The following is a 17,395-nucleotide window of genomic DNA, read 5'->3' on the forward strand; positions in this document are numbered from 1 at the left end:
GGGTCAGCTGCTACTTCCATCTCTTTTGTTTATTAAGTCGTGGCAATTGTCTCATAATTTCACATGCAGTCCCGTGGAAAAGTTGAGCGTTGACTTTATTGCCTCTCCTTTTTTTTCCCCTCATGGACCGACTGACTTGTTAAGGGGCTTGAAAGCCTGGAGTGGGAGCGGTGAAAGTCATTTACTCATCAGTTTTAATACTTTGGTCAGTGGATGTGTCTGCGTTTGATTTCGCATTCCAAGCTCTCAGAACCGGCGAAAGCCTGGGGACCGCGGAGGGAGACTGACAGAGCGGTTATTTTTACAGGAACCGCTGCATTGAAGTGTAGCTTTTTGAGGAACCATCAAGGATGGTTCATTTGAGAGAGAATATCATTTACATGTGGATCCTTGTCTCCCAGACAACTAGGAATGGAATAAGTTAATGCCCTCTCTTGTAAAGGTCATTAAAGTCTTGTAAGTGGTCTGTAAAAGAACATGTCAATCACTTTGATGTGTTAGTGATGTGCATGGCCTTCAACTTAACGCAATAGTGCCATCTGTAGTCAGGAGGGTGCTTTTCTGTCCTCTTTTTTTAGTGCTTTTTTTCCCTAAGTTTAGCCATGACAAGTAAGAAGTTGTTAGAAAGAAGTTGGAAGAGTCATCGATCTAACATTTGTGCTCCAGTGCTCACATGAGACATGCTAATTTAACATGCAACGCTTGTACAGGTAGAAGCTAATGTAATTTATGGGAATTTGTATATATACAGTGTCGTTCATCATCAACACGGAAACAGAGCAAAAACGGCTGCATCTGATTTAGTGTTCCAGTAATCACAGCTCTCGTAATCAATTCTGTGGTGCCTTTTAGGAAGATGGAAAATCAACTGAACCAGGCTCTCATTCATGCCAGAAAGGTCCAACAGCTGGAGCATTTAAATGCAATGCCATTGAGGTCAAAGACAAAACACTGTGGATTAGTTGTCCATGTTGTTTGTAATTCCGATAGGTCAACCTTAGACGCACACCTGGACAGCAAGCTTGTGAATTGGTCCATTGATCTGTAATATATGGAAGCCTTTTCTAAAAAAAATTAAAGTAAGATTGTCTTACAATTGAGTTTACATTTCACAATGTAACTATCACAACTGTGACATTTTGCAATCTCATGACTTTATATCTTGCATTATGAACCTTATTCTCATAAATGACGATATTGCATTTTGAACCTTATTCTCATAAATGAAAATAAGTCTCGCAGTTGACTGATTCTCGTATTTGTTACTTTATCTTGCAATTGTTCATATTTGTGATTTATTCCGTTTCACAATGAGACATCTTGCAGTTTGTCGCATATTTGCAACTTTATTTCCTCATAATTGTTATATTTTATAATCTCGCAATTGACGTTTTGTCTCAATTGGGATCTCACAATGTGACTTATTTTGCAATCTCATGATGCAACTTAATATTGCATACATCTCATAAATGCAGATATTTTGCAACATGACTCTCACGGTTGACTTTGATTATTTGCAATTTTTCATAGTTGTGAAATTCCATTTCTTAATAAGACATGTTACAGTTTGACTGTCGCATATTTGCAACTTTATTTCCTCATAATTGCATCTCGCAAGTAAACGTTTTGTCTCATAATTTTGATTGCACAATGTGACTGCAATCTCATAATGTGATATAAATCTGTTCATCATGTAAAGCGATTGAGTCTTTAGAAAATGTGGACTAAACCGCTCAATTCATATGGGTCAGTTTTACGATCTCTATGAACTTTTTGAAGCGTCAAAATGGTAGTTGTGTAGCTGTCTAAATCTTTCAGATTTCATCAAAAATAAATGTATTTGTCTTCTGAAGATGAACGGAAGTCTTACAGGTTTGGAACGACATGAGGATATTTAATACAGTAGTCAATGACAGAATTTTTAGGTGAACTATCTCTAAAGGTAGGGCATAGGTAAGAATTATCTGAAACACTTTTGTCCAAATTTGTTTAAACTTTCTTTATATGTCAATACATAATTAAAATTTAAGTACTCTAAAAAAGAAAGTATAAAAATCGAGTGACTGTCATTATTTTCATCCGGGACGAAACAAGTGATTGTCTTGGGCCACTGTCGCTCTCTCGCTACCATGGCGACCACCGCTTTCGCTACAGGATCCGCCCACACGCGCACCGTTTGATTTGAGTTGTTTAAGAGGCAAGAAACCTAGGGAAAATAATGGCAGAGAAAGAGCATTCAAAATTCACAGTGCCGGGTTTTGCAGTCAGCGAAGGCAAGCAATGCAAAAAAAGGAAGACAGTACAAGAAAAACCAATGCACAAAATATTTTGGATAAACAAAGAAATCAAACGCAAGTAAATATCAGCGTGGCTTTCCAACGATGTTGAGAACTGAGGGACCTCAAGGGGCTGAAAAGCGACTCCTTGATGGCTGTATTTCTGCTGGACAGGTAACCTTTCACTTTGATTATACATTTTTTCTTGGTTTAAGTTTTCGTGAAGCGTGTATCACTAGCACACCTAGCTGCCTAATAGAGCTAACATAACATTACTTAGCATAAAGTTACAATGTTAAACACCATGTTCACCGGGAACTTTACCTGCACGTTTATTTCCGCCTTTGGTTTGTTTTTATATTCATCATGGAAACTCTTACATGCAAAACACCGTATATGTTATGAATCTTACACGAAATACATCTTCATCACAGTATAACTGATGTTATTGGAAAAACATGTATCAATGCTACCCGTTTTTAGCTTTGCCTTATAAATATAACTAGCTCGATACCGAATCAAGCTAAAATATATTTTAAACTTTACCAGTATCGGTATTCTATCTTGGTAGTGAGTACTAAAGGACCTCTTATTTGTTTATATTCATACTAAAAAAAGTGTGATTTTTTTTTTTATTACATGTGATTCTGACATGATGTCACTACATGTCTTCCAGCTGAGCGGTCGGCGTAGGGTTCATGTATTTTGGGGGCGTGGCTTTGGAAAGAGCCCAGAAGGGAGAAGATGGAGTGAATGGAAATAATGAGCTGTCTTTAAAACAGTCTACTCATTTTTTTATACTTTCTTTTTCAGAGTACTTACATTTTAATTATGTATTGATATATAAAGAAAGTTTAAACAAATTTTGAAAAAAAAATTTGTATCCAATTCTTACCTACCCTACCTTTAATATCTGACAATTAAAATGTGAATTTGTAAGATACAAATCAATAATGATAAAAAAGTCACTTTATATCTTACAGTGTGACTGCTACAAAACCTTTTCATTTTTTCCTCTGAGGCGGAAACAGGCTTCCATGGTAATGCACGTGAAATGAGGATGGATCGAGGCGGGTAGGAGACACTTGGATGTCTGCTGCGAATTACACACTTAAGCCCCTGTGGATACTCCCCAGGTGATGAGTCAGTGAAGGTATTAATCATCTCTAATCCATACACTCGGCACCAAAGACGATGAATGGAGATAAATCTCCATGTGTAGAAAGTGACTTCTCTCTGTGCAATTTTTCGTGAAGGAACGCAATGATCAGAGAGAGCCTAAGAAGGTGAGGAAAGAGGGAGTCTCCCCATGGTTCCCCATAGAATTCCCAGGGTGGCTGGAATTGGCAAGAGAATTGAATTGAAGAAGGGGGCTTCCCCCGTGGCACATCTGTCTCTCTCTGGCTTAGGGATGTGGCTGGGAGGACTGAAGATGAATGAGACACGTTAACCCTAGTCACGTCACCGTGCACCATGCACTGAAGAAACAATATTTTGCTCCAAAGTGAGGTGTGTCATCAGTTTCATTTCTGGGAATATAATAAATCATTGAGGAACCAAATTGGTGTTTGTGAATTGTGTAGGATTGGGAACATTTTTTCAATTTAACATTTTAGTTCTGATTACTATTATTTAATTATTCCTTTTTTTATTGATCAAATTTTTGAAGAAGAAATATTTAAGGGCTAACGTACACCCAGCCGATAGTTGTCGCAGAATAATCCCAGACAGAGTGATCAGGACCCTGACGCGAAGCGTATATTAACGTATATTAGAGTCCTGCTTTTTATTTATTGGATACTAAATAACAATAACAATAATACTTAAGGTAGACTTTAGATAATGGGACTTAACCAATCTGAGGGCGTTGTTGAACTTTGTTTTTTTTTTTTTTGGATAATTGCCGATAAAACGGAGAGAAATGTCGACGGTGTTCTCTCCAGCTGTTTGTGCTGTACCCTCAAATATTTGTTCAGCATTTGCCCTATCAATTGCAGTGCCTTTTAGAAACCCTCCACCTTCCCCAGCTCCACCTGTATAGATCTGCTATGGGTAATTCATGTTTATTGTGGAGTAGCAGCATTTCTTACTTGGTCACAGGAGTGTGTTGTGTATTTATTTGGCAGTTGCAAGTCCCATACTTGCAACTTGCAGAGATTTTTTCATGACAGAATATATACATCTACATATACATATACACATATATGTATTGTTCAAAATAATAGCAGTACAATGTGACTAACCAGAATAATCAAGGTTTTTAGTATATTTTTTATTGCTACGTGGCAAACAAGTTACCAGTAGGTTCAGTAGATTGTCAGAAAACAAACAAGACCCAGCATTCATGATATGCACGCTCTTAAGGCTGTGCAATTGGGCAATTAGTTGAAAGGGGTGTGTTCAAAAAAATAGCAGTGTCTACCTTTGACTGTACAAACTCAACACTATTTTGTACAAACATTTTTTTTTCTGGGATTTAGCAATCCTGTAAATCACTAAACTAATATTTAGTTGTATGACCACAGTTTTTTAAAACTGCTTGACATCTGTGTGGCATGGAGTCAACCAACTTGTGGCACCTCTCAGCTGTTATTCCACTCCATGATTCTTTAACAACATTCCACAATTCATTCACATTTCTTGGTTTTGCTTCAGAAACAGCATTTTTGATATCACCCCACAAGTTTTCAATTGGATTAAGGTCTGGAGATTGGGCTGGCCACTCCATAACATTAATTTTGTTGGTTTGGAACCAAGACTTTGCCCGTTTACTAGTGTGTTTTGGGTCATTGTCTTGTTGAAACAACCATTTCAAGGGCATGTCCTCTTCAGCATAGGGCAACATGACCTCTTCAAGTATTTTAACATATGCAAACTGATCCATGATCCCTGGTATGCGATAAATAGGCCCAACACCATAGTAGGAGAAACATGCCCATATCATGATGCTTGCACCTCCATGCTTCACTGTCTTCACTGTGTACTGTGGCTTGAATTCAGAGTTTGGGGGTCGTCTCACAAACTGCCTGTGGCCCTTGGACCCAAAAAGAACAATTTTACTCTCATCAGTCCACAAAATGTTCCTCAATTTCTCTTTAGGCCAGTTGATGTGTTCTTTGGCAAATTGTAACCTCTTCTGCACATGCCTTTTTTTTAACAGAGGGACTTTGCGGGGGATTCTTGAAAATAGATTAGCTTCACACAGACGTCTTCTAACTGTCACAGTACTTACAGGTAACTCCAGACTGTCTGATCATCCTGGAGGTGATCATTGGCTGAGCCTTTGCCATTCTGGTTATTCTTCTATCCATTTTGATGGTTGTCTTCCGTTTTCTTCCACGTCTCTCTGGTTTTGCTCTCCATTTTAAGGCATTGGAGATCAATTTAGCTGAACAGCCTATCATTTTTTGCACCTCTTTATAGGTTTTCCCCTCTCTAATCAACTTTTTAATCAAAGTACGCTGTTCTTCTGAACAATGTCTTGAACGACCCATTTTCCTCAGCTTTCAAATGCATGTTCAACAAGTGTTGGCTTCATCCTTAAATAGGGGCCACCTGATTCACACCTGTTTCTTCACAAAATTGATGACCTCAGTGATTGAATGCCACACTGCTATTTTTTTGAACACACCCCTTTCAACTAATTCAACTAATTGCCCAATTGCACAGCCTTAAGAGCGTGCATATCATGAATGCTGGGTCTCATTTGTTTTCTGAGAATCTACTGAACCTACTGGTAACTTGTTTGCCACGACGCAATAAAAAAATATACGAAAAACCTTGATTATTCTGGTTAGTCACATTGTACTGCTATTATTTTGAACACTACTGTACATACATACATACATATTTTGGATATGCAAGTATATTTCCACTACAAAAAAACAAAAACAAAAAACAAGTAAATAAATATAGACAAGAGGATATTCTCAGACCACAGCAGTTCCTTTGGGCCTCAGTCCTTTCTTTCTCTCTAGCTGGAGTGAATCCACTAGGTTCTTTGATATCCGACATGGAAACTCTCCACATAGACAGCAAGATGTCAGCATCCATCAAAAGACTTTCATGAGCTTTATAAAGCTGCAGATCAAAAGCATGTTTTCATTTGAAAACATATTGATGACAAAAATTGGAGGCAGTAAGGTCTATAAGTGTGATTATGTACAATCAAATATTATTGCGTTTCAAATGCTTATAAAATAGTATGCTTTGCTATCTGGCCAATTTCTTAATGCATAGGAACTTAATGTATGGACTCACTGAACCTCTCTGATATCTGTCTTTTGGATGCTTGTGTTGTTTAAAGTAAAATGCGCAATTTCCAGGAACAATGTGTTTTTGTATTTAATGACCCTTCAAGTACAGGGCTAGCCATGAAAAACAGGCCCATGTTTTTTTCTCTCTCTCTTTTTTTCTCAGCAAAAGGTTGTATTTTGAATGTACCCTTCATCTACTGAACTGTCCAAGCATTAATGCAATGACAGAGCATATTGACTACCGGGTAAAATTGTTATTTTCAGTCATTATTGATTTTGAATGAGTATCGCAAAAGGCAGTTTTTTCGCTCTGGTGAAAACAGACACATACTTGTTGCTTTTCAAATGCCAGCTTTATATAAATACACCATCTAGTTTATCAAAATGCAAGTCTCAAATCCACTTTCGCCAAAGATTATTTGCTTTTGTCGTTTTAGTCTTTCTGCAGGACATAATGCATCGCTAAATCAAGTTTCAAAGAAACATTTTTTCAGTTAGTATCGGTGAAGCAAGGCGGTTCAAATTGTAGTATTTCAATGTAAGAACACATTTGAAATGGGAAATTTAGATAAATATATGCCGTTTAGCAGAGCCAATGCTAATCTTATTGTTTATATTCATAAAACCTATTAGCCCAAAGTGAAATGCTTTCCCTAACAATTGGCAGATTTAACACAGTGGTTTTGCCTCGAAAAGAAATAATATAGTTATAATGTGATGGAAATAAAATTCTACGATGTGTTCTACAAGCCAGAGTCTACCACAGACATATGCAGAGAAATCAAAGTGCTTAGCAATATTTACATTCAATGTGTAACATGAGGTTTATTCCTCCACCTCGTGTACAAAGCCCGTCTTATACATTCTGCCAGATCTGTCAGTTTTTACAACACAGTTTTACCTCAGAAGTTGTAAATTATGCATGATCTCTTTTTTTCCCACTGTACTTCTGAAGCAAGTTGCTTGCATTCAGCTGAAGGAATGGGTTGCCTTCATGCTCTTTTTCTATCTGTGCTGTCATAACAAGTCCTGCAGTATGTCACAGCACATGGGACGTGTCAAATTATAGGACGGGGACGGAAAGGCTCCAAATTTCGAATACCAATTTTCAGACATTTTGTTCCTGTCAGATCTGGTGCTTTGAGACATCAGCCCTCTTAGTAAATGATCTATTGGCTCAGATGCAAGTGTCTCATCCCATGCGAGGCCTTGCAGCCAATTAAAAAGCTACTGAAGAATTGCAGAGTGTAAATTAATAGGGGATTTGAGGCATCTGATGCCCCTAATCAAGGGATCTGGAGGGTTATAAAGGGTATCTTAAAAAGTATGCCACATATTCAGGTTTTAATTACTGCATTGCGCTAAGAAATGCTTGATTCATGGCATTCAGAAGTCAGATATTTCGTAATATTAATGTCGTCCAAGGCAATAAGAGAAAATGGAAGAAAGTACAACATGTAATATGGCATAATAAGTCCCGCAATTTAAATTAAAGCCATTCACCAGTTGGTGAAATCATTGTCTCTGCAGCTGCCTTTAAAAGCTCCAATTGCTTTAAAAACAGTCCTGCTGTGTCCCAATTCACCTATTATCCATCCAAAATAGTATTCAAAATTAGTATTAGAGCATCCCAAATTATAGTATGTTCAAAGTATTCCAAAGATACCTGAATTATCTACTTTTTCCAGTTAAGGCTCAGATATACTTGAAGCGAATTTGAAGAACGAACTGTTGTGACAACATTTCAAATGATATCAGGCTGAAATGAAGTTCGTTTGGAGTTAGTTTTGGGAGTTAGAAACAGCTTGCCAAAGTGAACTTTCCGGAAAAGCTCTGGCTGCTATACACCATCCTATTACTATTGGTCTGTGGTGATTACGTTATAGGTAGATGTGCACGGAGGCTCAGCCTTTTTTACCTTCATTTGGCCCGTTCAGTCGGTTGAGTTCAGACGTCTGTGAGTGAAAACATGAACACTGACTTTGAAAACATGACTTTATTGGAGTGCCGTAGAGCTTGTGCAAACATCCACATCATTATGATCAGATGCATTTTTGTATGCTCTATTAAAGGGGTGGTTGCATGCGATTTCACTTTTTTAACATTAGTTAGTGTGTAATGTTGTTGCTTGAGCATACACAGTATCTGCACAGTTAAAGCGCAATGCAAACGGAGATATTGTCTTTTAAAGTTACAGCAGTTTATTGCCTACAAAAACATCCCGTTTGGACTACAACAAGCTTCTTCCCGGGTTGGTGACATCCTAAAACCTTGCTAGTCACCGCAGATGTGACTTCTGCCCGTAATGGTAAGGGGCATGGCGTTTCTGGACAATCTGTGCTTGGCACTTCAGCCAATAAAAATACATGAAACTACATTTGGCCATCTAGCCAATCGAAGACCATTGCATTTTTCGGAGGGATGGGCTTCATAGAAGCAGGAAGCAAACAAGTTGTTCAAAGGACAGTGGAGACAGCCATGTGGAATAAAGGTCAAATATAAGAAAAATACAGTGTTTAAAAAAAAAAAAGAAGTATTAAGACATGTTATACTGCGGTGCATAAACACAACCAAGCCTAGAAAGAAAGAAAAAACACGGAACCAACCTTTAAAGGTGTCATAAACTGGCTTTTTTATTTTTTATACTGTTGTCTGAGGTCAACAAATGATGCTTGTGTGTGTTTTACATTCAAAAACATCATAACCAATAAGTAATAGGCTATTTTCTACACTGTTTTTGAGGCTTTCGCCTGAACGCTGGGTTTTGATGGGCATCCCTCAGTGGAGACTTAGAAGTAAACGCCCACGGCTAGGATTGGATAAGATTTGCATATTTAATGAGCTTCAGCTCCCCAGTTCAGTTCACATGAGGGATTGTCTTGAAAGCAGCAACCAGAATGATTCTCTCGACCACAGGGCCTGTAAATGTCTTCATCAAACAAACACAATGATTCATTTCTCATCCTGATTGATTGAAATATTATTTTTGTATTACATGGCCCACGCGATCGGTGGATATAAGCACGTGTGTGCGCGCCCTTCAAATGTCAAGTCAAGAGAGAGTGATCAGCACAGATCAAGAAAGGAATATTATTTCACTATTTGAAATTCACTGGCTATTTTGTGTACAGTATTGTGTTTTAATCTCAATATGTCTGCAAATCCAGCATCTGAGACTTGTTTACAAACAATTCCGCAGTGAAATAAAGCGAACACGTGAACATTGTCTTCCCCACGTGAGGTGGAACTTCATTAAAAATAAATGACGTATCACACATTCCTAATATTAGGATCCGAAGGAAGCTTATACTGTGACTGTGTTCTTTCACAACCAGGAATAGCGTAATATCCTGATATCCTCTCCACGTTTATTGCTGCTGGCTAGCGCAATATGAACAGCTCCATGAGTCGGTGGGCGGGGCTACTGAATTACACGTGCTTATTATTCTGCGTGTTTCGTCGCGCAATGACGTACTGATGCGCACATGATCGTTTTCTGGGCCTGGTGTCTAAAAGCTTTTCTTTGACTAACAAGGACGTTTTCAGCTCTGAAACTTACAGGATATTCTTATATTATCATGACCTTTTATAAATCAAAAGCTCAAGGGAAAGTTGATTTCTCAATTCATCACCGCTTTAAAATGATTTTTGTTTTCTCAATTTTGATGTTTGTTTGTTTTGTTTTTGAAAGGACAGCATGCAGCACATATTTACTTATTCATCTAAATCTACTCTCAGCAAACTGAGGGGGTGTCGGAAGTTATATCGCAATATATCACTGGTCAAGCATTTCAAACTTCATTTTCTCCCTAAATGAACAACGAAAAAGAACTTTGGTGTAAGTATATTGGGCCTTAGATCCGTGCACACTCTAAAGGTGCATGCAGTGGACAACTTTTTTGAGCGAGATTGCTTGGTCACTTACCCATTTAGAATAGGCAACAAATTTCTTTCTGGATATTTTAGATCGGTGATGAGCCCTGTGTCTCACCTGGTTGCCTGTTGATGGCAACATTGCTCAAAAAGTTGCCCAGTGTTTCACCACCTTAAAGGGTTAGTTCACCCAAAATAAATAGATTTCATTAATGACTCACCCTAATGTCGTTACACACCCCTAAGATCTTCGTTCATCTTTGGAACACAGTTTAAGATATTTTTGTATTTTAGTCCCAGAGCAAATGCAGTCTATGCACACTGTTCTGTTCATGTCCAGAAAGCTAATAAAAGCATCATCAAAATTTCGAAGTAGTCCATATGTGACATCAGTTGGTTGATTAGAATCTCTTGACGCATTGAAAATACATTTTGGTCCAAAAATAACAAAAAGTTTATTCAGCATTGTCTTCTCTTCCGGTTTCCTGAAATCAAAAATTAAAACGGTCATGAATCAGTGAATCGATCAATGATTCGGATCGCCAATGTCACGTGATTTCAGCAGTTTGGCAATTTGACACGCGATCTAACAGTGCTGAATAAAGTCGTAGTTTTTGATATTTTTGGACCAAAATGTATTTTCGATGCTTCAAGAGATTCTAATCAACCAACTGATGTCACATATGGACTGCTTTGATGATGCTTTTATTCATTTTCTGAACATGGACAGTACAGTGTGCATACACTTGAATACACTCTCGGACTAAATATAAAATATCTTGATGACCTCCGAAGATGAACGGAGGTCTTACGGGTGAGGAACAACATAAGGGTGAGTCATTAATGATATCAATTTCATTTTTGGGTGAACTAACTCTTTAATGGCTATATTGCCCATAACCCATTCTGAGGCCCTGTCCACACGAAGCCAGCGCTTTCCCAATCCGATCTTTTTTCCCCCCTCGTTTCAAGAAATATCTGCGTCCACACGAGATTACTAAAACGGACTAAAACGATGTAGTTTGCATGCCAGGCCAGTGTGTGGCGCTGTAATTCTGCCACAGAAATACACTAAAAACGGAGAAGAAGAGTTGTGGCTAGCAGGGGTATAGCAGTGGTCGGAGGTGAGGCAAAATCTCATGATTAAATAACAATAAATACATTTGCTACTTAACAGATGTGTTTTATTAATGCCTACACCTACCCCAACCCAAAACATACCCTTACAGGTATGCAGATACGGTAGTTAAATGACGCGATATTGATGTGCGCATGCCCAGTGCCCGTAGTTGTATCCCTTAACTCTTTCACCGTGCTGGACGTAGTGTGATGACATCTCCGTTTCAGAAAATATACGGATTCGCTGTACACACGAAAACGGAAGATGATCGTTTTCAGATTTATCCGCTTTGGGACCCGGTTTCGAAAAATATTGGATGCATGCTTCTAAAACGCCGGATCCGTGTGGACGAAAAGCTGATATGGTACAAAATTTATACGTATACAGCTAAATGCGTCTCCGTGTGGACGGGGGCCTGAGTTAGATGAGGATTGGATTAGCACAAACTTCAAACGGTGGATGGTTAAGTAGAGAGGTTTAGGTGAGGGGTTTGAGCGATTAATAATTAGTATCTTACCAGACAAAATATATTTTTCAATGTTATCCACATTATATTTCATCTGCAACAGCAGTGTGAACTTTTTTAATGATACGTTGGCCATTGACTTTTAAATGCATCATATTCAAATTGCAAACACATGAGAGTTCTCCGCATGAAAGACCCACGATTAACATACTACTACATTTCTCTCTGATGCGGTATAGGAAATTAAATTAAATTGAATGTGGAGGATTTTTATCTGTGACAAGATGATTGACAGGACACTTTAAACGATGACAGGATGCATGTAACTAAGAACCAGAGCTCTCTGTTAAACCTGACAAAGTAGTATATCCCAAAACTTGCTTTCTATAAATATGTACTTTTTCTTCATAATGTATAGGCAAATTGTGATGCAGCACCAGTGTAACTGAGTTGTGTGCTTGTGACTGCACAGGTGAAAATAAATATATATAATATATATTAAAAATATATATTTCATTGATGATTTCAAATATGAAATTTAATCATAAGTTTAGTGAACAGCTTTGGAGAATTTGATGTTTCTCTATTCAGAGAGCTGTACTTGCATGACTGACAAAGATGGCCGCCGAGTGAAATGACTTGCTTTAAAGGGACTTTGCATCAGTATGAGCAGTGATTCTTGATTCTTACTTTTTTTGCCTGCTATTGTGACAGCTCATTTAGTCATACATACATAATTGTGAAAAAGCTTTGCATTCGCTTGAGGTGATAACATAGCAACAATAGTTTAAATGTTCTGTTCGGAAAATTGTTTAGATGGCGTTTGCTGAAGAGACTGCGTAGTAAAAATTCCTACACAAAAACGCTTTTAAAAAGGCTACCTCCGTGAAAGTCACTCTATAAATCTCACACAGTGCATGTAATCGACAAACAGGAACTAGATATCCGCCTTTGCAAGAAAAACTGAGACCCTCTTAGTTTTGTGAATAGCGTTCAGGTTGAGGCACGTTGAGTTGATATGAGAAGATGTTCGTGTTGAGTTTCAGAAAACACCAGCTCTGTTCTCGCACTAACTTCTTCACAAGCATTTCACTCTGCTCCTCATTTCTTCTTACAAAACAATGATGCCTTTCAGCTCAAGGACAAAGGAGTCTTAGACATGTGCCAGGTAGAATTCATAATGGCAGCTATTGGAGGTGAAAGGAATTTCACTACATTTCCCTCCTTTGATGCTGACACTTCCTTTTCTTGGTTTGGATATCTTGTGAACAACACAAGTCTACGTCTAGCTGTCTCCGTGTATGGCACATGTGCACACACTCATGCCCCCACACATTAGCTGTGATTTAGCAGTGTGATTTACATGATTTGAAAGCATTGAATTTGAAGGCATGGTGACCATTATAACCGGTGAACATTATAACAAGACGTTTGCGTATATACATTTTTGCATACCAGTGTATAGCCATATGTTCAGCTACAAGGGGTCAGTGTTTTGGCAGTCCTGGAAAATGAATTTGTTTTAAAACTGGGTTGATATAAGCATTTCTGAACAAGATCTAGTATGTTTGACTTGTATAGTCGTGACGTTGTTTCTCTTTGTGAGCTTTGTTTAGACATGGCTGAAATCCAACTCTATGCACAACTGCCAGCCTGGAGAGTTTCTTGAGACTCCAGAGGAACCTGCAGCACGAAATGCCTGTTTATCTTTTTAACACATTTTTATTTTGACAAACTTTCCTTAACTAGCCTTTATCTAACCGAGTTATCTTGTGCTGCACTGTACACTGTAAAAACTGTTACTTAAATAAAACTCAAAAAAATTAAGGCAACATTTTCCAACTACTTTTTGTAAGTTTAGTGAACTTCTTGGTTTTTTGAGTTGGTAAAAATCAGTATTATCTATTTTACTGTATGCTAAAAAATTAAGTAGAGTCTACAAGATAAAGTAAAACATTTGAGTTTAACCATTGTGTTAATGAGCAGCATATCGACCAAATCATACTTAGTTAAAATAAGTAAAATTTAAAATAAAAATTGTTTTTATTTTAATTAATTAATTTACCAAATCATACTTAGTTAAAATAAGTAAAATTTAAAATAAAAATTGTTTTTATTTTAATTAATTAATTTACTCAAATTAATTAATTTATTATTATTATTATTAATTTAGACAAATTATTTCTTAATCCACTTTAAATAATTAGTTACCATTGCCATAACTTTAATAAATAAGGAAAGCGATGTATTCGTTTCCAACGTTTATTGCTCTATAACAGCTGTCATAAACAATTGGGTACATTTTCTGTAATCAATTTTAATGTAACAATAATGGTAATGTAAACATTTGTAACATAAAAAATTACAGAAACTTCTGACCTCATCTTTAAGTGCAGCATTGAACACCTTCAAAGTTCAATCTGTGTACTCTTAACACTGACATTAAAATACAGTGACTCTTCACCTGAGCGATACATAAAATGTACAGTACATTACCTTTTCATATTTATTAAAACATAATAAATTAATACAAGAACACATTTTAAGTACAATCTGTGCCATATTCTACTAGCCAATTAACAATTAAACATTCAGAACAATCTTCTGAAAAACACAAGATTGCCATTTATGAGTGTGAGGCTGGCATTTGACCAACTAAATCAGAAGTTTGTTTTTTAATGTAATGAATCAAGAGGAAGGTTTTGGGCGCAGTGTGTCAAGTCCCACAAAAAGTCTTTGGAACATCTCAGATGTTTTGCAGAGTTGTGGTGGATACTGCAGGTTCAGAGCATATGTCATACCCAGAAGCAGGCAACATGCCCTAGGATTCCCTCAACGATGATGCCCACTGCATCTGGTTCACGACAGACATATATCTGCATATTGCGCAAGTCCTTGTGCACACTGCTCTCTGTTTTTCCCTGTATGAGACATAAACAGAACAATAAATGGCAACAGAGAACAATCTTCAAAAGCCTTCAATAAAATCACACATTAAAAGTTCACAAAAGGTTTTAAGTTTGGACGAGCCAGCTCCTGCACAGTAAGCCTGGCCTGTTGAACTGGCTTCATAGTACAACTTTCAGTACAGTCTCACTTGACACAACAAACCTGCGAGACTAAATCACATACACAAGTCACCTCCAAGGCCTAAATCCTTAAAGGGGAGAGGGGTTCAGCTGGTAACACATAGGTGTGGTTAAGTAAAAGTATCTGAAAATGCCACTCTTACAGTTATATCAGCAGATAAATAATGACTCCTGCATTCATGTAAACAAGGATTTTACTTCTGTGAAGCTGCAGTTGAAAAATATGACAGTATATTTTAAATCAAGTTTACTAGCCACTGGAAGACCAAAAGATTAATTTTGATAACTGGTTCCTGTGCAGACATTTGGTTGTTTGTAGGTGTGTTTTTGAACTTTTGACTGAGCCATCAGACAAGCCATTTCCACCCAATTATAGTATTTGTTCTTAGACAAGCTAACCAATCCTCAACTCCAGCTCCGTATTAAACTCAGACAGACATAAGATTGATATCTGAGGAATAAATGCTTCCCCCCCAAAAAAAATTAAAACTATGCTTTTTAAACAATACTTACATAGTAGTCAGAGATGAGCTCTTGCCCACTCTCTCCCATGTTTTCACATCTCAGAGTCTCTCATTCACCACAGAGGTACTTGGATCCTATAGTTGGCAAATGAATAATGAAAAACTGAATCTTGCAGGCAATATGACTACAATGCAATTATCAGTGTGGGTCTGTACTACCTATTTAACAGAGCTTACCGGCATATTTCTTTCTTTTATATTTAAAATTAATTAGCAGCTGTAAACAAAAATGTTTTTTGCAATATTCATCTATAGGCAAGACAAGAGAATAAAGTACGTATTGTATGAATATGCCCCTGCAACATTGTTACCACTTTCGCCTCACCTGTATCAGTTCCATTAACAAGTTATTGATGCGTTGACCAACCGCTCCACCCTTCGCACTAAACAGGTCGAGAAGTTTTGGAGTACTTGTCCAGCTGGGACATAAACACTGATTCTAGTGGAACTGCAGCACACCTTCGGAATTCTTCATTTACCTGTAATACATCAATTGTTTAACTGTTATTTGGAACACAAGAATTGACAACCTTTCATTTTAATGCAATCCAAAAATCAGAAAGGGATGATACTTTTTTTTCCGTTCCTTTTTTCCTGACACTCAATAACTGACTTTTGGTTACCTTAATTCCTTTAAATGACAGATAACAATAAACCTCTGAAACATTTATCTCAATTCAACCTACTAAAAAGCTTACCTACTCCATGAACTTTTCCTCCCAATAGATTTGATGGTCTTCTAAAGAAGCAACACAGATGAAACAAAAGTTTATTTAGGAAAATATCAGGATCATTGATGTTAATGCAACGCAAAATAAATATATAATCTTTTTACTAGATCAAATGGTTTCAAAATATTTCAGACAAATATATCAACAGATTAAGTTAAAGCATTTAAAAACTGATTAAACAATGTTGAAGCGGACTAACGTTAGGTCCATAAACAGCTGCTTTGCAACACAACAACACATTTACGAATTTTCATGATACCACGTTGCAGAGAGACACCAGGAATATATTATGTCATGTCCTCATATTTTTCAGCCATGCGGGGATAACAGTAACTACAAACCTAACAGTTAACGTAACTTTTATTGTTAATTTCACGACCTTCGGTAGGCCTCATGCGGCGCCAGCAAAACTGACAAACTTAATGCTGTCTGAAACAGGCGACGCTTTTACATTTTAGTTAAAAAATGCGTGCTCATTCGGCTAAAACCTAACTTGCAATGTAAATAGCTATACTTACATCGGTTGTACGTTGTAAGATCCTCAAAAACTCCACAGAAACCCGAAACTGGTCCGGTACAGCCAGGTGACAACGCGCAACGATCTCGTTCGTTGTTCTGCTGCAGCATGTGGGCGTGTCGTGACGTTTTACTTCAGATATAAACACTTAAATAGAGTTTTGTAGAAACAATTTATTGTGAAGGTCAGGGAAATCATTTTTTTGATAGGTAATAATAAGTTGCAAAAACATTCACACTTTTTACTTATGTAAAACTTAAATTAATTCAAAAAGAAAAGAAAATCAATTTATTGGAATAAATATACTTTTTAAAATAAATTCCTACAGACAACACCCTGAATTACTTTTTACAGTGTAGACCCTAACACTCAAAATACTCAATTGGTTTGAGTAGGACAAACTTAAATGAAACAAATTAGTTCAGTCAAATTTACTTTTATGAGTATTTAGCACTTTTATTTTCTCTCAAGTTCACAGAACTGAGTATTTTAAGCAATCTGAACTGTTTCGTTGTTTTGAGTGTTATGAAATGATTTCTTTTA

The 17,395-nt window shown here is 37.2% G+C and overlaps 1 long non-coding RNA gene across 1 annotated transcript; it reads right to left on the reverse strand.

The window, feature by feature from the left end:
* Positions 1–14,237: 14,237 nt before the first annotated feature.
* Positions 14,238–17,084, reverse strand: LOC137083628 (uncharacterized). Its single transcript, XR_010906559.1, has 5 exons — positions 16,854–17,084; positions 16,303–16,343; positions 15,930–16,083; positions 15,594–15,679; positions 14,238–14,912 (listed from the first exon to the last, which is right to left on the reverse strand). It is a non-coding gene; the product is annotated as an uncharacterized lncRNA (long non-coding RNA).
* Between the last annotated feature and the right edge of the window lie 311 nt (positions 17,085–17,395).

Source organism: Pseudorasbora parva, chromosome 7, assembly GCF_024679245.1.
Source record: "Pseudorasbora parva isolate DD20220531a chromosome 7, ASM2467924v1, whole genome shotgun sequence".
Classification (NCBI taxonomy): Eukaryota; Metazoa; Chordata; class Actinopteri; order Cypriniformes; family Gobionidae; genus Pseudorasbora; species Pseudorasbora parva.